Here is a 24775-nt window from a genome sequence, read left to right as displayed (position 1 = left end):
GATTGAATCACTGGCCACTTGGCAAAACTCAGTCTCCAGCCCCCCATCCCTCCCCAGAGGTCAGGCTGATAGCACATGACTCAAAGCCTCAACTCTCTAATCATATGTTTGGTCTTTCTTACATGGCCAGCTCTTATCCTGAATCATCTTGTTACCAAGAAATACCTAGGGGTTCAAATTGAGTCATCTCATTAGCACAAACTACCAGGTGTAGTCCAAGAAGCACACCATGAATAACAAAGACACCCCTAGCACTTAGGAAATTCCAAGAATTTAGAAGCTACCTCTCAAGAATTGGGAACAGAGTCCAGCAAAATTCTTTACTCCAAGGGTTTATAGATTACTTTCCAGGAACAGGGACCAAGGCTAACCAAATTCTTTATCACAAAGGATTTGGGGAAAAAAAGAGAGAGAGAGAGATTTTATTATGCACATAATTCTCTATTTCATATGAAATTCAAAATTTCTTAGGTCCATAGAGAAAACTCAGCATACGACACTAAGAACAATGAAATAGACTTGATGTTCAACAACAATCACTTTTTCCCCTTATATCACCTCTCTTTCAATAGTCAATGCCTCAGTGAGGAGAAGGAATGTTACAGTAAGGGAGGCTGTGTCCAATACGCATCTATTAGTTGAAAAACCAGCAGGGCACAAGATTAGCCCACCACATTTCCTTCTACTGACTTTGTCAAACCTAGCACTTTTCAGGATTTATGCTTTGCTATACCATGAAGGTTTTTCTTATTGTGACAATATACTATGTTTTTATCCTGTTGTAGAATAGACTTCTACTTTTTTTTTTTTAGTTTTGGTTTTCATTTAATGTATTTTTAATTTATGTAAACATCTGAAGCATGCCTATTCCAAACAGAAGAGCCCCTTTCTCCTGACAGAATAGTCCCAAAGAAACACCATCAAAATAACTAGGAAGAAATAATACTCCAAATAAAGTATATAACTTACTAAAATATACATACCTAACCTTTTTTTTTTTTTTTCAGGAATATCATTGAGCTATGATTTTGTATGCCACTTTGTTCCCTAAAAGTGCACCCTACATTTTGGAGAATGCCAAGAACCAGATATTGAAAACCCTGGAGATTAGCTTATTTAGTCAGAAGCTCTTGATAGCTGAGATGGGTGAACCAGCAAGTATTTCTACAATTTCAGGGATAAAGTCAAAACCAACAGACAATTTATGTGCTTTTTCCAGTGGAATATCCATATTTTGAAATCAACCAAAGACCTTGGAAGTTTATATAACTCCAATATTAAACCATCTATAAAAAGGATTAAGAGTGAAATTAAGCATGTTAAACTAGCTTTTCTATTGAAATGTAATCACTTAATTAAGGGAGGTAATTCAAAAATCTGTATGCTTATTTTTCCTAAAAACTGAAGCCCAAGTTTTGGAAGAGTCAGAAAGACGAAGACTCTCATCTGAGTGACTGAGACACACACCACACCACCCCCTCCACACACGCATACCTCCATCAGGCAAAGGGAAATGCATTAATATGCTTCCTTAAGTTGCCATCTTATATTCATCATGAAGGGCCCATCAGTTATTAGAACTTACAATGTCATTTGAAAGATGTATAAGGTAATGTTGTTACGGAGTTCCTTGAATAAAGTCAGTTCTAAATATAGTCATACTTGTTTGAGTGAAATATCAAATTGGAATAATCCTCCAACCTTTCCTTCAAGGGTGATTACTCTCATTACCTACCACCAATAGATCTATAATCTAACTAGTATATTTTTGATTCAGAATGTTTTGCTTCATGGACACTCTATTTCCCTTTTTTGTTTTTTCATCCTTAAGTCCAAGAGTATAATGAATGTTATGATGATTTGTAAATGCAAATACACACAATACTATAGTTTAATAAATCACAAAAATCAACTAAATATGGTCAATATTATTAAAATTATAGAACCAAACATCTTGCAGGGGAAGAAAACTCATAATTCACAATGCACAGTGGGTAAAGTGATTTTGCCTTTTAAAGCAGACACATTCCATTCAGCATATGAAATTTAAGTTGGGGATTCTTATCTGAGTTAGGAAAATTTTAATTTGTATTCAAAAATGAATTGCACTTGCAAACAAGGCTGTATATTGAAGACTGTACATAACTGTCTTTTAAATTGTCAGAAATGCACTTCTTGAGAATTACGCAAAGCAATGTGCAACAATTACCTTTACATTGGGTTTTGATCAATTGTACAGCATATTTTCTCAAAATTATCAGTCATAAAGAAAAGCCTTCAGCAAAGGTAAAGCCTAAAAATAGTTTATTGCATTCACATTTACTCATTTATGTTTTTCATTTCTCTATATTAAGATTTTTTTTGACCTCATTTCCTATATTATCTCTAAAGCAATGTACCTGAACATTTCTTGATGTTTTACTTAATTTTTTGCAACGTGAAGCTTTCAATACTGAACACAGGTAATTACCTAAAAGATATCTTTGCATTTATTTGCCAAAAGTCATTTTTCAGAAGTGCTTTGTTGTTGCAAATGATAGACTGTTGGAATACTATTTCCTCTTAATTAAAGAACAGCCTGATTCCTGTGAGACTTTGTGTAAGCAGAAGTAAAATAAGACTGTATCTCAAAACTTTCTCAGCCAAACTGGTAGAAAAATACTTAAAACTATGAAAGATTAAAAAATGTGCCCAGGGATGAAGTTATCAGTTTTGTGGAGCTAAAATTTATACAATTGGTGGGAGGGTAGGGCAAGAGGCAGGGGAAGCTCTAAAAAAATACATTACTAATACAAAATTAGGCCAAGGAGGAAGTCAGTGAGGGACCCTAGAGCTTAGTATTCATTAGCTTCATGGCAAACTCATTCTGACTGTTCACTAAAAACATATCTCTATACTTATTTTTAAACTGGTAAAATTGCTAAATATACATTAAATCTTCTATCACATTTCAACAGATTGAAAATTAAGAATTAAAATCAATTCCAATATGGAAAATAGGCCACGTGCTGCTGGAGGTAAATATTATGCTGATAAATAAAGCTTTATTATGAAAAAAAATTGCTAAGCATTAAGATAAAACCTGATCATTATAAAATTCTAACCATCACCTCCCCTTTGCAATCCTTATGTTAGGGAAGACCAAATGGCAATTTTTCTTCATTTACTTGCTGTTTTTGTTTTGTTTTAAATCTAGCCAAAAAAAAAAATAAATAAAATCCACTGGCTCTTCCAAGTGTCAATAAATCTATGATCATACAGTGAAAATCTGAGGTTACACAAACCTTGAAGCTGAAAGAAAAACAAGGACTTTTTTGAACTAAACCTAAAGTCAAATTATGATTTTACCTCTGTTGCCTGAGGATATAATTTCATCTTCCTTAGAATGAGTTTGCTTATCTGTAGAAGGTAGGACCAGAACCCCTCCCCAAAAGTAATGTAACAATTAGAGTTGATACATGTGAAATTTTGAACATGTGGGAGATTAAGTTAAATAGTAGTTTGTAATGCTAAACTGTCACAGTAGCATCCTCTAACACTGTCTACAAGGAATTTCACTTCAAAAATACATTTATGCACAACTGACCAAAGCAACTGAAACCAATACATATGACTCGCTCTTCCCTTCAGTGTCCATTAGCGCAATGGATAAAGTGTTTGTGGCTATGATTTTGTTCACGATTCCAAGCTGCCAGTTTGGCTGGACAGGTTAATCCAAAAATCACATTCAAGTGAAAGCTGGAATTCTGCTCATTTTGCCATATCCTAGTAGAAATTAGAGAGACTTTTGATTTCTGTTTAAAATGCAGAAAGCTGGAAAGGACATCGCTTCCACTGTTACAACAAAAACAACCACAAATGCCAGACAATCAACAAATTCAAAACTTTCTTGAACCCATCAGAGAAGTAAGGTCACAGAGCAAACAACTGACCTGATATGTAAGGAGAAAAGCTGCTTCCAAGAAGGAAAAGGATATGAGCACTTGCATGACCCAGGAGAATCTGCCTGTTGCAAAGAAGACGGTAGGACAAATTCAGGTAAAAATTTTAATCCATTTCTAAAGGCCAAGTGTGGGCGAGAATGAGAATATAGAATCCCTGGGAGCCACAGACACAATCTGCATCCACACCTCCTCATGGATTCTTCAAAAACCTCACATGAGCCCCACAAAAAAAAAAAAAAAAAGATTGGGGTAGGGACCTGAGGTCTGAGAAACTTCCATCCCCGCACAAGTGTTAGAGAGGTAAACAGCTGTTGAAAAAGCACAAATTCCTGCCCACACTCTTCTCACCTAACTCCTCCCACAGAAAAAAGACTTAAGTATTTGGGCTTAATGCAGCAAAAGCCTGCAGCTGAGGGAAGGGAACAGAAAAAATAATCCTCTCTTCCAGGAGCTGCGTGCTTGGACCATACCATTAGATATCTCAGCAGGGTTATTTTTTTCTGTTTGTTTTTTGTAGAAATTGAGAAGATGATCTTAAGTTTTTATGAAAAGATAAACTTAATTAGCCAAAAGAATTTTGAAAAAGCTGAACAAAGTTTGAGGTTCACAGTAACTGATTTCTAGACATAAAGCAGCAGTCAAGATAGTTCTGTGCTGGAGAAAGGATAGACCTGTGGGCCCATGGAACTGGATGGAGAGTTCAGAAACTGAAATAGACCTACACATATACAGCTGACCCTTGTATAATACAGGGAGGGGTGAGGGTGTTAGGGGTGCCCACCCTGGTTCAAAAATCCACATATAACTTTTGACTCCCCCAAAGTTAACTACAAGTAGCCTACTGTTGACCCAGAAGCCTTACCAATAACAGTCTATTGGCACATATTTTGTATGTTATATGGATTACAGACTATAGTCTTACAATAAAGCTAGAGAAAAAATGTTAGGAAAATCATGAGAAAATACATTTACAATACTGTAAAAAATCCTCATATAGGCAGAGTGCCTGGAGATCCCCAAGATCTGTCTCTCGCTTCAACAGTGTTAGATGATATTACTCAGCCGTCAGAAAGGATGAAATCTTACCATTTACATCCACGTAGATGGAACTGGAGGGTATTATGCTGAGTGAAATAAGTCAGAGAAAAACAATTATTATATGGCTTTACTCATGTGAGGAATATAAGAAACAGCGCAGAGGATCATAGCCGAAGGGAGGGAAAAACAGAATGAGAAGGAATCAGAGAGGGGGACAAACTATGAGAGGCTCTTAATTATGGGAAAGAAACAGTTGCTGGAGGGGAGGTGGGGGGGGTGGGGTAATTGGGTGATGGGCATTAAGGAGGGCACGTGATGTGATGAGCACTGGGTGTTATATGCAACTGATGAATTACTAAACTAATGATGTTCTATATGTTGGCTGACTGGATTTTTATTTTTTATTTTTTTTAAAAGATTTTATTTACTTGACAGAGAGAGACACAGAGAGAGAGGGAACACAAGTAGGGGGAGTGGGAGAGGGAGAAGCAGGCTTCCTGCCAAGCAGAGAGCCCGATGTGGGGCTCGATCCCAGGACCCTGGGATCCTGACCTGAGCCGAAGGCAGACGCTTAACGACTGAGCCACCCAGGTGCCCCAGCTGACTGGATTTAAAAACAAAACAAAACAGTGTTAGATGGAGGACTGTCCCTTCTTTTCCAGTTGCAAACTTAGAAACCACTTTCTCAGACATCCTCTGCCTCCAGGACCAACGAACAGTGTTTTTGTTTTGTTGCTTAGCTCTTTATTGCCAATCAACCATGAGCTCCCAGATTCCTCAGAATTATTCATCTCAGGTGGAGGCTGCTGTCAACCACTTGATCAACATATATCTGCAAGCATCTACACTTACCTTTCTCTGGTCTGCTTCTATTCCCACCACGATGATGTGGCTCTGGAGGGCATGGGACACTTCTGTGAGTTGGCCGAGGAGAAGCACAAGGGCTCCAGCTTTTCTCGAAGATGCAAAACCTGCACGGCAACAGCACCTTTTCCAGGATGTGCAGAAGCTATCAGAGGATAAGTGGGGTAAAACCCTGTATGCTATGGAAGCTGCCATAGTCCTGGGTAAAAACCTGAAGCAGACGCTTTTGGATCTGCATGCCCTAGGCTCTCCCCACGCAGACTCTGTAACTTACTTCCTAGAGAACCACTTCCTTGATGAACAGGTGAAACTCATCAAGAAGATGGCGAACACCTGACTAATTCTGCAGGCTGGCCGCAGAGTGGGCTGGACAAGTATGACTCACTCTCAAGCATGACTAGGAGCCTTCAGAACCTGATGACCTTTGAGGGGCCCCTCTGGCATTTCTCTGGTGTCAGGGCTTCTGCCTGAACCTCTCCCTGCAGCTACTAGGCTGCTTTTTAACCATCCTGGAGTCCTTTTACAAGCTGTGGACCAACTGGAAACAATAAAGCTTTTTGCAGGGCTGGGGTATGGGGTGGGGGATGGGATCTGCCTATAATGGGACTCAAGCAGTTCAAACCCATATTGTTCAAAAGTCAACTGTATGTTCAATTGATTTTTCAATAAACATGCAAGGAAATTCAATGGATAAATGATAGTCTTTTCAATAAATGGTGCTGGAAAAGTTGGATATCCATAAACAAAACAATAAAGAACCTTCACTTTTACATTTTGCCTTATATAAAAATTAAATATAAATTGATCATAGAAACAATCAATTAAAGAACAGATTGATAGATTGGACTTCATCAAAACTTAAAATACCAGCTTTTCAAAAGATAAGATTAAACAATAAAAAGACAAAGCATAAGGGCTCCTGGGTGGCTCAGTCGGTTGAGCACCAGATTCTTTATTTCTGCTGGGGTAGTGATCTGGGTCATGGTTGTGGTTTCATGACTGTGTGCTTTTTTCAAAATTCTCAGAACTATACAATAAAAGGGTAAATTTAGCTATATGTAAATTTTACCTTTATTAAAGAAAATGAAAAAAGGAAGATGCATTAGTTTGACCCCTGAATATTCAAGACAGATTGTAATTATAAAAAGTGAACCCATTACATAGCCCATAAAAGCATTAAAACTGCAATTAAAGCATTTTTTTAAAATAACCCACAGTCCTGCGATCCCAAGATGTCACATTCTTTTATTTTTTATGTACTGTCTATGTATACCTTTTAAATAGAAACATATTCATAACCATTTTCCATTTGTACACTATTCCATCTAATTAAAGTATAATTGACTTAACCTTTCTTCATTAATGGACATTTGGACTACATTATAACGTCTTAGTATGATAAGCAAAACTCCATCCAACATCTTGATACACATAATCATTTTTTCTTTTGATTGCTTTCACTTGGGGTAAATTTCAATGCAAGGAATTACAGCAAAGAGCACTTAATTTTTCTTCACCAGTTTTATAATTTTTTCCTAAAAAGATTTTTACTTATTTTTCCATCCCCATAACAGAAATTAGAACAATTTTATAATCTCTCATATTCACTAATATATACATATGTAATATTTTCAACTTAATATATGTGAAATGGGGTACTTTGCTTTAATTTCCATTTTCTTTTGTATTACTGATTATATAATCTCCAAGTTTTGTTTCAAATTTCAAATCCATTTGAGGTATAGTCCATCCATATCCTTTGTCCATATATATATTTAATACATACGAACATGGCAGTCTTGCCATGGATAAGTAATATTTTCCTAAATGTTCTCTTCCAGATTTATGACAAATTATACTAGGAATCTCTACTAAGTAAAATGAAGCTAGGGACCATGTGTTGCACCGTGGCTACCATATGCTAATACTAGACGCTCAAAAAATATTTGTTGGAAAAAGAGGAAGGAAGAAAAGAAGGGTGAGAAATTTACTCCTCATGTGAAGAGCAATTATAAACAAGGAGTAATCATCTTAACAGGGAGGTCTGGGAGAAGTCTCTATCTTTTTCTTATAGGAATTTTGAAGCTTGCCATATTTTTCCCTTTTAAAACTTTTACCTATTCAACTTTAAAATATACTTCTATTTCTAAGGGGAAGATGAAGTATCATCTGTAACTGGAATACTATATTTCTACCAGGAAGATGTGACAACTCTCAATGTATTTGGTTCTGAAGGTTTTGATTGTTTATTTTGCAGAAAGGAAAAAGTGCTAGAGTAGGGGAGGTTTTGCTACTATAGACCCAAACTGCTCAGTTTTGTTTTGATTTGTTTTTTAACTTCCCCTTTCCTGTCATTTTACTATGTATGACACCGATCTTATTCAAATGAGGTATTTTTGTTTGTCAAGTGAGATGGCAAATGTAACAAGTACATTTCGGGCAGAATAGTGGGAATAGTGAGAAATCTGTCTTTGACAAGGAGTAGCAGCATCACAAATTAGTGGCTCCATGTGAGAACTGTACTATACAAAATCATCTCAGCCCACCCCCAGCAGAATAGCTCATGAGATATTGGTGGTCCCTCTGGAGTGCTCAGAGCCAATTCTGCTAATGCAGGGAGATGGTGTGTACATCAGAGCAAAGCTGGGGTAATCCTGGCAAGTTGGGTAATGATAATTGGTGATGAACACTGGCCTTTCAGAGAGGCCAGAATCAAACCACATCTCTTTTCCCTATGAATGACAGAGCTCTGTATTCCATTGTCACACTAAGTCCCCCACATACTACATCTGCAATACCTTAATAAAATGAAAGCAAACATTATTTGCAACATTAGCTATAAGTCATACACAATTTGGCAGGTCCAATTTGCATTTGAATAATAAATTGAATTGAACCCAACAAATACCAAGTTTGTAGCAGAATAACAGTGGAAAATATACACGTAAGGTTATTACTATCCAGGTGGCAAAAGATACAAATGAATGTTGGAGGTGAGCATAAAACTGTCCAGTATTTTATTCATTGATATTTATGAAAATGTACAACTAGTTTATTATTTCCATTTCCTGCACTGAATTACACAGCAGGAACTTATCAGAGAAACCAGTTAATATTGACAATATATCGTCTGTTATAACTGGTAGAATGGCTCAAAATAGCAAATAGCACTCTTGAATCCCAGGGATCTCCAGAATGACATACTCTCCAAACTTTACCTCAACGATTAGGGAGAAAATAATTTGGGATTACAGGAAAGCAACCACAATAGAGAAAAAAATCTGAGATTAAAGATAATGTGGTTAAACTCTGTGGGATCAATGATACTACCATAAAGTAAGCAGTTATATGGAGGGAAAACATGGAGGAAAAGACCAAGGGATTTTTTGATATAAGAAAGTAGGAGATATTGGGAAAGATTTAGTTTATTTGTTCATTCACAGATTCATTTATCAAAATATTCACGGAATATCTACCACTTCTGAGCCCTCTGGTAAGATCTTGAGATAAAAAGATAAATGTTACAAAAGATCATTTTTTAAGGGGTGCCCGGGTCACTCAGTTGGTTAAGTGTCTGATTCTTGATCTCAGCTCAGGTCTTGATCTCAGGGTCATGAGTTCAAGCACCACATTGGGCTCCATGCCAGGAATGGAGCCTACTTAAAAAACAAAACAAACAAAACAAAAACAAACCACAACAACTTACAATTCAGTGGGGAAGACCACATTTAGAGAGATAGTGTAAAATATGAAAGTCCTATACTAGAATTATGTACAAGGAAAACATTTATAAGTCTTTAAGATGGGCACTAAACTCTTCTGTTAGCTGTCCTACAACGACACTAAACCTTAAAGGATGAATAAATGTTATAAATGCGATCAGTTTGTTATCAGCATAAGAAAGAATCCACAGTGTAATTATAAATAATCTATATTTTGACAGTGAGAGTCAGTCACATATCTAATATTTGTGACAAAAATTATTATTTTTATTTTTTAGTATTTTATTCATTTATTTTATAGAGATTGAGAAAAAGTATGAGCAGGGGGAGGAGCAGAGGGAGAGGGAGAAGCAGGCCCCCCACCGAGCAGGGAGCCCGATGCGGGACTCGATCCCAGGGCCCTCGGATCATGACCTGAGCCGAAGGCAGACGCTTAACGACTGAGCCACCCAGGCGCCCCTAAATTTTTTTGTTTTAAATGAGCTCACACAGAAGGTATACTCATATTTTTTTTTTAAAGATTTTTTTTTTTTTTATTTGAGAGAGAGAATGAGATAGAGAGCATGAGAGGGGGGAGGGTCAGAGGGAGAAGCAGGCTCCCCGCTGAGCAGGGAGCCCGATGCGGGACTCGATCCCGGGACTCCAGGATCATGACCCGAGCTGAAGGCAGACGCTTAACTGACTGAGCCACCCAGGTGCCCTGAGACAAAAATTATTAAGAACACAAACATTTCCTCTTCCTTTTGCTGGCTCTGAAGACCTGAGCTTTGATTGATCTTTCATCAACACAATAGCTTTGTTCATTTACTGCCCAGCTGTTTGAATTAGAAGACCTGAAGGAACAAACCTGATTCTTATTATTTTTTTTAAAGATTTTATTTATTTATTTTTTAGAGAGCGAGCGAGAGAGAAACAGCATGAGAGGGGAGAGGGTCAGAGGGAGAAGCAGGCTCCCTGCTGAGCCAGGAGCCCGATGTGGGACTCGATCCCAGGACCCTGGGATCATGACCTGAGCCGAAGGCAGACGCTTAACCATCTGAGCCACCCAGGCGCCCCCAAACCTGATTCTTGACCCTGGACCAGGTTAGAGCTGACAGATAAACAAGGCCCTAGTGGGAAAGGCAAAGCATGTGTGCCTCTCGCTTTCAGGAATGTAGGGTCAGGGCTGCTGATTTTTGGCAAAAGGCCCCAAAGAAGGGTCTTGGAGAACCCTTCGAAATTATAAATGACAAAATAAGAATTTTCTGGACTTGTGATTCTCACATTTTATACTCTCAACCTTATAAAGATGATTGGGACATTTTTGGGGTTGAGAGATGTATTAAAGAAATGGTAGTAAACTTGAAAAATCACTGCAATTTGAGAAATCATAAGTTATTTGAGAATGCCTCTTTTTCAGTTATGTTTGGTACAGGGTATCATGTGATATGCAAGTGTCATGTTGTGACTCCAATTAAATTGCCAAGAATTCTAGCAGGGCAATGTTCCTGTTCCCTGTAACTCAGATTCCACAATTTCAGAAGACTGATAGTCATAGAAAAACCTCAGGTTTTAGAAGAGAAAACAGATTCCTGTGCTCTAAGCGCTTGAGAAACATTCTCTCTCCATGGTGGCATCTAGACACTCTTCCTTATGCTCACCCTAGTTAATATGAAAATATGTGCTTTCCAAACTAAAGTATGTCAATGAGGAGTGTGTCCTACTCTTCAAAGGTTTCAAAAATAAAACATTTAAAAAAAAATCACCCATTACTTCACCACAACTTCGAAGTACACTAAAAAGTGAATTCGACACACACACACACACACACACACACACACACTGAATCTCCCTGAATTCCGCATCTCAGAGTAATAACTATATAGGTGCAAATATTTCCAGAATATTGCCCATTTTATACAGGTATGCACTTTTTAAAAAATAAACTTTATAGAGCATAGGTCCAAAAAGGTCCATGTAGACCTACCTTACTTTCTGGTTGTGTATTTTAATTTATCTTGAAATCCTTTATTGATAGACATTTGGGTTTTTTAGTCTATTTTTTTATCACAATCAAGGATATAATAAATATTCTTGTTTGCATATATTGCTATTTCATGTACAAAATTCTGGAGACCACATGCATCATGTCATAGTCTTTGGAACCATAAAACATTTTCTTTCAATTACAGTTATATCATTTGCAATTTAAACAATTTTGGCCGAGTAGAGCCACAGTTTGATCATCAGAAATTGGTGGTAATAATAATCCCTTTATAGGACTGTGAAGATGGAATGAGATAAAATATATAAAATTTATTTTTAAAACTGAAAGTAATGTACATGCTTTTATTGTTAGAGTTTATGTGCAATTGCAAGATTATCAACTTGGTCAGTTGTTACTACTTCTCTGAAGCAGGGCCATTAATTGAAATTTACCCCAAGAAGGGCTGGGGTGGGTCCACAGAACAAGGGAAACAGGGTGGAAAGGAGGATGCTAGGAAGCTGAACAGCCTTTGAAGTGAACTTCAGAGCATCTTGGTGCAAAAAGTCTACTGGGGGTTCCTAAATTAGTTGTGGAAATTAGAGGCTGTGCTTCTATTCATGAAGGCTTGGCTCAGTTTGAAAGCACAGTAGACAACAGGAGGCACCAAACGCCTCCAGCACTGTCCTGGAAGCAGTGGTTGCCTAAAGTGGATATAGTGGCTCCATTGAGGAGCCTGAAGGAGCAGGAGTATTGCAGAGACCTACACACTTTTTCTATTTCAACTATATTATTAAAGAAGAAACCTATTCTAGAGGTCTAGTACTGTCTCTCCTAAAAGTCAGGATTAGGGAAATCTCATACAGATTTGGTCACCTCCAGTCTCCAAAGAATCAAGAGAAACAGTCTGTCTTTGCTGACAAGGGCACACACATATTAGTTCAGGCAATGTGTGTGGTTCATTGCAGATGAGACAGAAAATTCATAAATTGGGACCCTTCATGGGCTTTGCCACTCTAGAAGGAACCTTTCCCTCTCCGTCATCACACTTAATTTTTTTTTACATTTCAGGAATATTAGGAAGAGATCATAAGATCTCTTGTGAAGCCCCAATTTTCTCCCCAAGAGATAAGGAGCAATTTTCTCATTGGTAAAACTGGCTCATGGAGCACAGAGCTATCAAAGCCCAGTCCACATGCACCTGCTCTTGGAATCCAGCTTCCCACAGCCCACATATATTGCTCACTCTTCTACACTATAAGTAGCCTGTGCACGGGTGGAAAGGAGACCTGAGTTCTCTGGCTTCTCTGCCTATGACTGGGTGAATGAATCAAGTCACAGAAAAGGAAGTGGGATCCAATTTGATCTCAAGTCCATGGTTGATTTCCCAAACTATTTGGCAGAATAAAAGTGGTGTTTTGGTCTTGGAATCCTGTGTGTATTTTTCAGCTCGTTCAGAATTTGTAAGTGAGTAAGAAATGTGTGAAACAGAACAAATTCAAAGGATGTGGGAAAGAGCAGCCAGAGAACTGCCAATAACCAAAATTGCTTAGGCTAAAGCAGAAAATAAGGCAGTGACTTTTTCATCAGACTTGACTGACTTCCACTCTAGCCTCTAGCCCTCATTTCCTTCAGGTGGACATTTTTTTTTTACTCTCCCAACTGCTAGCATGGGCTCTGCAGAGCCACCAAGACTTATCCTCACTTTAGGTTGGAAAGATGTAAGGGAACCGGAACCTAACCCTTAGGACTAGAGGCAGGTTTACCAGGGAGCTGAAGGTCAAGCTTCAGGCTCTTTCCTTGCACAAGTACTTCCCAAGGCCCAGTGCATTCTCTTTTTGAAACACTGGGAGGAAGCAATGACCCTGGACCAGCACTTTCTAGTGTTACACACTCCTGCCTTCCTGGGGATTACCCTTTAAATTCCTGGGCAACATGAAGGGTCAGCCAGCTTTTAGCACTCTCTCTAATCAATACCCAGCAACAAGCTACCATTGCAGATCTCTTGGAGCAACCAGACTCTTATCTTTGACTGTAAGGGGGAAAATGTGAATTAGATGCTGCTTGCTCTATGGCAACCTCCTCCCTAAAGAATGGCCCAAGATGGGGTGGTGATGGTGCTGAGAGACTTACCAGTGACAATGAGGACATGACTGAGCTGGACCAGCTATAGCATCAGAGATCCTTCCAAGGAAGAGTGAAGGCCTGGAGTTCTCTGAGGGCTTACCCTGCACAAGAAACCTGAGAGCAACCAACTATGAAGTGACAGATTTAGGATCACCAATAATGAGCCGTGATAATGATAATAAACACATTTTGATTAACCAAGCTATCATAAATTTCCTTTCTATTTGCAATATTGAAAACAATATTCATCGTCAATGTCATATGAAGAGGCAATCACAGAGTATGCCAAATAGTGTAAAAAATAACGAGCATTGTGGATGGAATTGTCAAATCACTATTTTGTACACCTGAAACTAATAATACAACATTGCATGTCAATTATACTTCAGTAATAAGTTACATATAATAAACACACAATAACATACAATAAATTGAGATGTACCAAGCAGTTAATAAATAAGTTAATAAATATTTCAATTTCCTGGATTTGACAGTTGTGTTATTTGTCAGCTTTTCAAAATTTGTAGTGTGCTTTGATTGCTCTTTTTCATTCTTATAATTTTTCATTTTCCAACCAAATTCTAAATTCACAAATTTGCATTGTTAAGGAAGGCTCCAAAAATTGCATAAATTTTTGACCCTCACAAAATCCTCATCTACCTTTGCTCAGAATTAATTATAAAGTTAACCTCTGATACTAGATGATTCATGGCTTGTTAGTACTCTCATTATTTATTTCCCCAAATCATCATTAAAAACTGACAACTTCCTTTGGATATGCACCAATGACCCTTGGAGTAAAACTGTCTCTGGATAGCATGTTAGGTAAATGTAAATGTAAATGCCAACCATTTGAGGCACCTATTATTTTATGTTAACCATTCTTATATTGCTACGGCATGTGCTTCAGATGCTAGGCCTTGGCCAGTCAACTGGACTTGTTCTTAGCTCTTGCTGAGTTTGTCACCTGGTACTCATCTCAGGAATAAACCTAATTTCAGGTCTCATTCCCTGCACTTTTGTTCAGACACAAATATCAGGACTTTCTTTTCAGGCCTGAAAGAGTGTTTTGGTTCTCTATTGCTGTGTAATAAAGCTGCTCAATGACTAGTGGGTTAAAACAATAACAATTTTATCTTTAACATTTCTGTAGGCTTACTGCTCTCAGCTGGGTGATTGCTTCTGTGCCATGCAACTTGGGTTGGGCTATAGTCATCTCAGGGCTTGGTTAGGCTGGACTATCTGAGATGGCTCATCACATGGCTGGCAGTTGATGCTGGAGCCCAGCAAAAGCAAGTAGCCCACCTGGCCTATCAAACAGACCACCCACATGGGCTCTCCATGGGTTCTAAGTTCTCACAGTGTGGTGTCCAGAGTGTAAGAAATGTTTTGAGAATGTCATTTCAGGGTAAAGAAAGCAGAAACTTCCAGTCCTCATAAATTCTAGGCCTATAACTGGCACAGCATCAATTCTGCCATGTTCTATTAATTAAAGCACTCACAGGCCAGCTCAGAAGGGGCAATCAAGTCAACCTTTCAATGGAAAGATTGACAAAGGATTTGTAGCCATTTTTCACCCACCATGCCAGGATATGTAGTAGGTGGATCCCAAAAATATACCATTAAAGTCCCAGATAGTATTTGCTATGTAAAGTCAGAGGCTTTTCCGCAGATATTTTTCCTCCTTTGTACTTTTGTCTTTGAATTCTGCCTGAAATTGTGTAATCTTAGGATGGATTAAATCAGAGTAGATTTCCTGTGCTACAGGACAATTCGACGACTCTTTATCCTCTTAGATCTATTTCTCCTAACGCAGCATTATTTTCCTAATGAGAAAAGAAAACTGTTAAGAATAAAGTTGATCAATATCATTGACTGTAAATTCATTACTAACTCGTAGATTAATCATTCAAATTGACTTGGACCCTGTCACTAAGAGGTTGATGTTGGTCATTCTTCTTTTGAATAACTATGAACTGAAGCTCCCTTCCTATCTAGAATAAAATATTATGAAGAATCCCAAAACCCTAAATATTCTTCATAACTTGGAAATATATGCCAAACTTACTCTTTCCCAAATAATATTTTACATAGAAATTCAAGATGTGTGGCTCTGTCAAAAGTATACATTTAATCAGCATCAGTTCTAATCAGACTGAAATTTGATAAAATAAATTTTCTCTCTGGCAGATGTAGTAATTCTTATATTGCAGAGTCACACCATCTGTTATAACAACATCGTTTTGGGGATTTCTTAGAGAACATATTTACAAAATCACCAGATATGCTGTTAAAATTGAAGCTACAATGGTAGCCTTTAAATGCATCAAATTTGATGTTTATCATTGCCTGAAGACAGCCCCAAGCCATCTCTATATGCCGAAGAGTCTAAAGCAGTGGTTTCCAATATAAACTAATCAAGGTTTGTCACAGAAGTGCACATACCATCTGGCACCACATAACCCCAAGTCTTCACTTGAGGCCGAAGTTCAGGAGTTCCACTCTCTCTAGATTAACTCATTTTGGAATTTCATAGTGTATGCAATCAGTAAAAACTAAATACATGCACACTGCCACAGTTATGGTATGTCTGATACCAATGAAGCCATTCCCAACTATTTTTTTTTAAGATTTTTTAAATTTATTTATTTGAGAGAGAATGAGAGAGAGCAAGCACATGAGGGGGGGAGGGTCAGAGGGAGAAGAAGACTCCCCGCTGAGCAGGGAGACCGATGCGGGACTCTATCCAGGGACTCCAGGATCATGACCCGAGCCGAAGGCAGCCGCCCAACCAACTGAGCCACCCAGGCGCCCCCCAACTATTATCTCACCCCAACAGTTGCTAAAGTTACTATAGCTGCTCTACATTCTTCTGTTTGATATTGATCACATAGTGATGTCACTAAAACTGCCACAATGAGTGTTGCCTTCCCGTAGGCAGCTTCTTCAGCCATTGCAAATACCCCTTTTGTCTGTGGTATGACCAAGAGAACAGCTCATAGGAGCAAAAGGGAAAACTGTTCGCTTAAGTTCCAGTTAAAGATCTGGAAACTAACAGAGTGACTCAATTCTACTTCATCAAGATTCAGATATTACAGTGATGGTGAAAGCCATGAATGTAATTTCTGGAGCAAGCAGAAAATTTAAAATAAGTCTAATCATTTTGTAAAAACTCCTTTTACAGTGTAAATAGTTCCACATACCACATCAGTTTACTAGTATTAGAGACACTACTCTCATAGTATTTCACCCTGGCTGTATTTAAAATCACCTGCAAAGCTCTTAATAAAATAGATGCTTGGGATTTATATCTCCTATGTTTCTGATTTAAGCAGGAGATTCAAAAGTAAATATATAACTTAAGTGGACCTTTAGCTACAACCCAAGTTTATCAACAATTGATAATTACTAAGGTGGCTATGTCATGATAGTAAAACGACTCTCATTCATTCAGTAATAATTCAATTTTAGCATCACCTATGTGCTTATACTGTTGACAGTAGAAGCCCTTAGGGTATCAGGATTCCAATTTATGCTAGAATATTTTATTTTATTTTATTTTATTTTATTTTATTTTATTTTATTTTATTTTATTTTTTGAGAGAGAAAGAGACCACGCCCGCGTGTTGGGGATAGGGGCAGAGGGAGAGAGAGAATCCCAAGCAAACTCCATGTCCAGTGGGGAGCCCAGCCCAGGCCTGGATCTCATGACCTTGAGATCATGACCTGAGCCAAAATCAAGAATCAGATGCTTAATAGACTGAGCCACCCAGGTACCCTTGGAATGGTTTAACCACCAGTTTATCAGAAGGTAAACTGACTTCAAACTTATTTAAAACTTAAAGAAGTTGTGCTTGGGTACCTACATTTTATTTTTTAATGGGAAATTGTACCTTTCAGTATCACTTTCTGAGGTTAACAAATCAATACTATTGGATTCACACAGCGAAAAGAATCTCTGGCAAAATAGCTCCAAAATAAGAATAGCCAACCCAAACCTTCCTAAGTTTACACAATTTCTATCACTACTTTCTTCCTTTGAAGACAACCACAGCAAAGCTGTTTCATTGACTATTGACATTATAAGAAAATACCAAAACATTGAGCAGGTACTGACTGATATATAGTATAAGAGCAAAACCAGCTGTCATACTGAAATGAATGCAATGAGCTCTTTTTGACTAGTGATGCTTTGCTTGTGGTGCAAGAGAAGCATTCAGCCAAAGATTGCCTGATGGCACTAGTCGTACCCTACTCAAGAAAAATGATATCTACAGAATAGAAATATACAAAAATGGACAGGAGCACTCCTTGTTAAGGAGTTAATGTCCACGGTCAGAGCCTCAATTCAGACTTTCAAATCAGTATAGAACGCAAACTTTTTTGTTATTTATTTTCTAATATTTTTTATGATTATTGAAGCATAATTGATCTACAGGAACCTATTAGTTTCAGATGTACATCTCAGTGACTCAGTATTTTTATAGCTGACAAAATGGCTCCCATGATAAGCCTAGTTACCATAATTATGTCACCACCTATACATTGCCAGAGTTTCCTGCCTATATTTATGACTCCATGCTCTTCCTCACACTTGGAAGAACAGTCTCTAATGTTGAATCCTGATTCTTCTATCATCTGGCTGTTTCTAGATTATGATGTGGCAACTTTCTTGGAAGTTCTAATCCATCACTTTCAGCCTATTAAATTATGTAGTTAGCTGCATAGAACCCTAGACTGACAGGTATCTATGAGAGAGTACATGCAAATTCCAAAGAATTTTATGCTATTAACAAGCTGTCAAAATGAATCATATTCCCAAAAAAGATTATTTTATTTTAAAAATTAAGTTGTTGGGGCACCTGGGGAGCTCAGTCAGTTGAGCATCCGACTCCTGGTTTTGGCTCAGGGTCATGATCTCAGGATCAGGAGATAGAGTCCCACATTGGGCTCTGTGTTCAATGCAGAATCTTCTTGTCCCTCTCCCTCTGCTCCTCCCCCTGTTTGCTCTCTGTCTCTCTCTCTCATAAATAAATAAAACCTTTGGGGAAAAATTAAGTTGTTATTAAAGATAACGGTCATCAAATCATGCTGTACTATGAGTATTATATTCTAATACTGTTTGCGTGAAAATTATAGGAAATAATATTGACATGTAAGGACTACAGTAAGTGTCCACATATGTGATATAACAAGTTACATAGTTCCTGCCTCTAATACAAAATAGGTAAAAAGCCTTGGTTATTTACCCATATTAATTTTGGAGAAAGTTATCAAAGAAAAACTTTTTTATGCTATTATTTTTTTTGACAGACACATGTTAAACAAGGGAGTCAAGTAATATCAGTAGAGTTTTTATATTCTTTAGTAAAAATTACTATTTTCAGATTTCTCTCAGCCCTACCTATGAAATCATTAATTTTTTAATGTATGTGTATGCAAATATATTATAATTAATTTCATTTTCTTGGTCATGGACCATCATTCCTCTATCATCATCAACACTCATTTACCTAAAGCAGCATACAAAGACAAGGCACATTCTTGGAATGAAATAAGTAATAAGAATTATCATTTCTCCATCTCTCAACATGTCATTCTTTGACCAATTATCCTAATAAGTACTCCTGAATTACTAATCCAGTGATACCTCAATATTTTCCTCAATCATCTTTCCCCAGACTGACTGGCTTTAGAAGATATGTATAAACATGTATGTACATGCATGCACACACACACACATGCACATACACACACACAAACACAAACACATGATCTAGATGTTTCTGTCTCTACCTCCTGTCATAATCATTTTTACCGAAAGAGTTAATCTTTTCTGGTTCTCTAGGACTGGTGGAGCTGGACCAAGGTAAATGTCTGTAGTATAAGTCTGGCAGCACAATCTGTAAGTACCATATATGTACCAGTGTACTTACGGGCTATTTTAGAAAAAATCTTGTTAATCAACCATGAAGGAATTATTCCCAGGATTCATTGCTTGATAAAAACAGGGCCATTTGAAGGATCTCTTCTAGAAGATTGACACTGATTTTTCTATAATATTATTTGAGAATTAACTATTTCCTTCCCCAAAGGGAAGGAAAACATAATAACCCTTTAGCAAGCGTCTGAGTTACTTGAAGAGGAGTGTCCTGGTAATGTATCTAGCATGATAAAAAAGAATTTTTAGAACCATCCCAATGCATTCCCCTCTGGTTTGCTTTAATTTTTTTTTTTTTACATGCTTCAATGAATGTGAGTAGAGTTGGTAGAGGGCTTTATTAATCCTAAAGAGTCCTCCTTTTCCTTTCTGTTTTATTGTTACAGACACATGAATATCATAATATGATAATGTAAAACTTTTACTTATAGTATTCTTGAAACATTTAGTGGGGGTGGAGACAAGAAAATCAACAGTAATTTTACTTATTAGATTTGAAGGTGGGGGAAAAAAAGATTTGAAAGTGGAATACCTCTTTTAAAGGTCAATTAAAAATTTGTTCACATGCATCCTGGGACTATGAGGAATGTTAAGAAAATGAAAGCCATGAAATAGCAGAGGTTATGTTTTAGGAATTGGAAGATTAAATGAAAAGAGTCTTGTCTAAATGGTCCCATTTAAAATTATGTCAGGTTTCCAGCCAAATCATAGAAATAGAAACACTTATCAGATCTGAATGGAAGCACAAAATTTTAACAAACACTGGGCAAAAGCACGACTGGATTTTGAGTTAGGTATTTTGAACAATTCATTAAAACTTCAGCTGCTGGAATTATTAACGATAAAATGTACCTTCGGAAGTGCTCTTCACCTATCAGGCTGCCAGGGGTTATCTCCATCACACAGGATTCAGAAGTTTGGGCAAGTCTTTAATTTGGTTTAAAAAATGAAAGTGAAGATCATTTAGTAGGAATGTATGCAGATTCAATCTTTCTGGAAAGCAATTTAATGGAATTTATTTTAAAACATAAAGCTTTTTAAATGTGTGTTTGCTCTGTTTTTGTTTGGGTTTTCCCAAATGAAGAGAAAGAAAAAAAAATAATGAGATAAAATTTTAGACACAGTTTGTTTGGTATGTGATTTCAGGAGGCACACAAGAGAATGAGGAAGTGAGACAGGGATGTGAGGGAAGCCAACGAAGGGTGTGTTGATGAGCAGATTACCTCCATGGGCAACTGGGGCCCAATCTCACTGGGGCCCATCTAAGAGACCGTGGAATGTATCTCACAGTTGTACCACTGAAAATTCATGAAGTTGGCACATTTATCCCACCAACTCTCATTCTTTGTGGCTTGAGGGTCACTCCAAGATCATGAACTTTCTGGTTCGTCTGGCCCTATGATGCCAAGTAGGCTAGTTACCACATCAAGAGACTACTCTCCTGCCATTAAGAGTCAGGATACCATCACACGGGGAATTGTGAGCAGATGGCCTCCTGGGTAAGCAAAGAAAATATGAGTAGGGCACTGATGCTATCTGCTATGCCCTTTGACCCAGGAAATCATATGCAGAAATTTGTTCTTCTGTTATGTCTCTCACAGTGAGTAGATGAATGCTAGTAGAATTTCTAAATGGTTTTATAATGCACACATGCACATTATCTAAAAAGCCAGTGGATTTTTGTTTAATGTTAGATTCTACCAAAAAGCCATTTCTTCCTACAATCAATTTGAGTTTCTATTGAAATTGTGGTCTATTAAATAGTCTTTTTTATGAACATATAGCTATAATCACAGCACATCCTGCTATCACGTCATGCCTGATAATATGATCAAATGAATATTCTTAGGAAACTGAAGAGAATATCCACAGGGTTGCCAAATTTGGCAAATAAAAACTACAGGACAGGGATACCTGGGTGGCTTGGTCTGTTGAACAGCCGACTCTTGGTTTCAGCTTGGATCATGATCTTGGGGTTGTGGGATCAAGACTCTCATGAGTTCCATGCTCAGCGTGGGGTCTGCTTGGGATTCTCTCTCCCTGACCCTTCCCATTGGCCCCTCCCTCTCTGCCCCGCCACTCATGCTTGTGCTCACTCTCTCTCAAATAAATAAATAATAAAATTTTTAAAAACAAAAACATAAAACTACATGACACTCAGTGTATTAGTTTCCTGGGCTACTATATCAAAGTGGCACAAAGTGAGTGCCTTAAAACAAAAATTTATTCTCTCACAGTTCTGAAGACTGAAAGTTTGAAATCAAGGTGTCTCTCTCTGCAGGCTCTAGGGAAGGATCCTTCCTTGATTCTTCTAGCTTCTACTGGTTGCTGGCAATCTTTGGTGTTCCTTAGCTTGTAGATGCATCGTTCTAATCTCTGCGTCCACCTTACATGATCTTCTTCCCTCTATATCTCTGTATCTATGTTTCTTCTTATAAGGACATCAGTGTTTGGATTTAAGACCCACCATCATCCAAGAGTACTTCATCTTAACTTGATTACATCTGCAAAGAGCCTATTTCCAAATAAGTCCACATTCACAGGTTCCAGGTGGCATGAAATTTGAAGAGACATAATTTAACCCAGTATACCCAGTTACATTTGAATTTCAGATAAGCAATGAATATTGCCCCTAAATATTGCGTGGGGCATACTTACACACACACACACACAAAAAAGTTGTTTACTTAAATTTTAATTTTAATTTGATGTTTTACATTTTTATCTAGAAAACTTACTCCTAAAGAGTATTCAGACTCTTCAGCATTACCTCATTCTACATGCCTTTCGAACAGACTGTTTCTGAAACTGGAGCTTGAAATTAAGAAAAAGTAGCAAAGATTCTCAGGTTGCCCTGAGACCTGAAGTCTAATCCACTTTCTCTAAATAATTACAGAAGTATATGGATTAGTGTTCTTTGTTTTTTGCCCCATTTTCTCTTCGAGTCAGAAGTCTTGATGAATTCCACTTTATAAGTATTTATTGAGTCATTCACAATATGTAAAAATATGTGTGGGACACCTGGGTGGCTTAGTCGGTTAAGTGTCTGCCTTTGGCTCAGATCATGATCCCAAGGTCCTGGGATCAAGTCCTGCATCAGGCTCTTTGCTCACTGGGGAGTCTGCTTCTCCTTCTGCCTGCCACTCCCCCTGCTTGTGGTGTCTATCTGTCTCTCTCTCTCTGACAAGTAAATAAATAAAATCTTAAAAAAAAGAAAAAGAATATGGGTCAATAATGAGTATGGGCACACAGTTAGATGGTAGAAAAAGAGAAGATGCACCTCCTGCCCCTGAGAACTTACAAGCTATTTCTAGTGATGAGAAAGTCATCTCCCAAACTGCAGCAAGACAGACTATGTGCCACCAAAGGAGTATAAGCAAAGTGGAAGGAACCTCCATTAAATGCTATTCCACCCACTCTAAAAGGTTCAGATCAGATTTCATGGAGAGATAGCTTTGGAATCAGACCTTAGAAGATCAATAGGACATAAATGTGAAGTTGGATGGGATCTCTCTATCCTAGGTAGGTGGAGACCAAACATAGGAATCTGTTTAAGAATAAATGAGTTATTTAATTGTGTTCCTAAAGTTTATTGTCTGTCAGAGACTCCAGTATTCTGAATTCCTGTAGTTTTATTCCAAAGGGTACTGATTCAGTAGGTCCAGGATGGTTCATTAAAAAAAAAAAAAATCCTTAGGAATTGCAAATAATAATAAAGACCCAAATGGACAATATCTCAAACACAACCTAAGTTTATATTTGTTTTACATTATAGTCCAAGGTCAATGTGGTAGGTTAGGATCAGGTTTGGTAGGATTAGGTTGAGAGAGGAAATCTATTTTGTATTTCTATAACACAAGTTATTTTTAGATCTACTCAGTGACCTGAGGATTTTATAGCCAAGAAGATTTTTCATTAATACAAGTCCCTTCTTTCCCTGTTTTCATAAATATTAAAAAAAAAAAAGTTCGTTACTCCTTCCGCATTAAACAGTTAAAAATTCAGAGAATAATTCCCATTCCAAACTAATTTGTAAATGCCCCATTACTGATGGTTTCTAATTAGTAACATAAAATGAAGACGACTGAATGTTCTCAGTTCTAAAACATGAACAAAACTGTGCTAATTATTTATTTTAGCTTACTGACATAAACGAGTCAGGAGCATGTGAGGTAAATTGCACCAAAATAGAGGAACTGGCTAACTTTTCATGTAAATCACCAAAAACAAGTATCTAAAAATAAGTGTAAATAGCTAAAAATAACGGTGTGAGTCAAACTCCAGGAAATGCAGACTGTTGCTTGTTGTGTTGTGTCTCTGCATTTCAAATAATGTTTAGGAGAAAAAAAAAAAAACTCCTCAAAAAAGACAAAATATGCAACTCTGCATATAGGAATGTGAACTTTCAGAGCAATGGTCCCTGACAGCATGGAAAATGCTGAAGGTCTGTAACTAGAAAATTTCTTGTTCTCTTGATTTTAGGAAGGCCTCACAACATTTGCATGCCATGCATCATCTTCTTGTAAGTAGAACTCCAAGAATGTACAAGAATATATTAGCTGTTTGAAAAGGTCAATGTACTTCTCATCTACACACCAGGTAATGATAACTAACATTTGCCATTTATGAAGCAAAAGGGCCTGCCCTGTTACCTTTGGTCCCTAATAGTCGTGATGGATGGAGAGGGATGAGGGCTCCTGTTAGTGTTACCTCTACCATACAGGTAACCAGTCTGAGGCTTAAGAATGTCACTGGAGGTATCCAATGTCACAAGACTTCTTAGTGAGAGAAGCGTGGCTTGAATCTGATTTGCAATCCTGATTAACAGTCCGTTGGTCTTCCAATCACTCTATGAAGTTCCAAATTATCTCAGGAAAAGCTTATCCTCATGGAAATAATGTGCCGAGCAGAGAATGGGCAATTGTTCTATTTGCTTCAGGTCTGTGAGAAGTATTACTGGGTTTTCTTATTTGTGAGGAGTAGTATTGGATGTCGGTTAAGTAGCTGAGAAGCAGTTATGGAAGATATGCAACCATTATTAGGATTTAATATTGCTGTGGTTTTGTTTTAAAATAACTTAGTAAGCTGAACTATTCAATATGATCAAGTAATGGTCTATGAAATTCTATTTTAAAGCAAAGCTGTTAGATTAAAGAATCCAGAGATAAAATCTGAA

General features: G+C 37.5%; 1 pseudogene; it reads left to right on the top strand.

Annotated features, from left to right (window-relative positions):
* Nucleotides 1–5742: 5742 nt before the first annotated feature.
* Nucleotides 5743–6247, top strand: LOC110591710 (annotated as a pseudogene).
* Nucleotides 6248–24775: the final 18528 nt, after the last annotated feature.

This window comes from Neomonachus schauinslandi, chromosome 1 (genome assembly GCF_002201575.2).
Source record: "Neomonachus schauinslandi chromosome 1, ASM220157v2, whole genome shotgun sequence".
Classification (NCBI taxonomy): domain Eukaryota; kingdom Metazoa; phylum Chordata; class Mammalia; order Carnivora; family Phocidae; genus Neomonachus; species Neomonachus schauinslandi.
The sequence above is the reverse complement of the archived record's forward strand: the minus strand, read 5'-3'. Positions and strand labels throughout refer to the sequence as shown.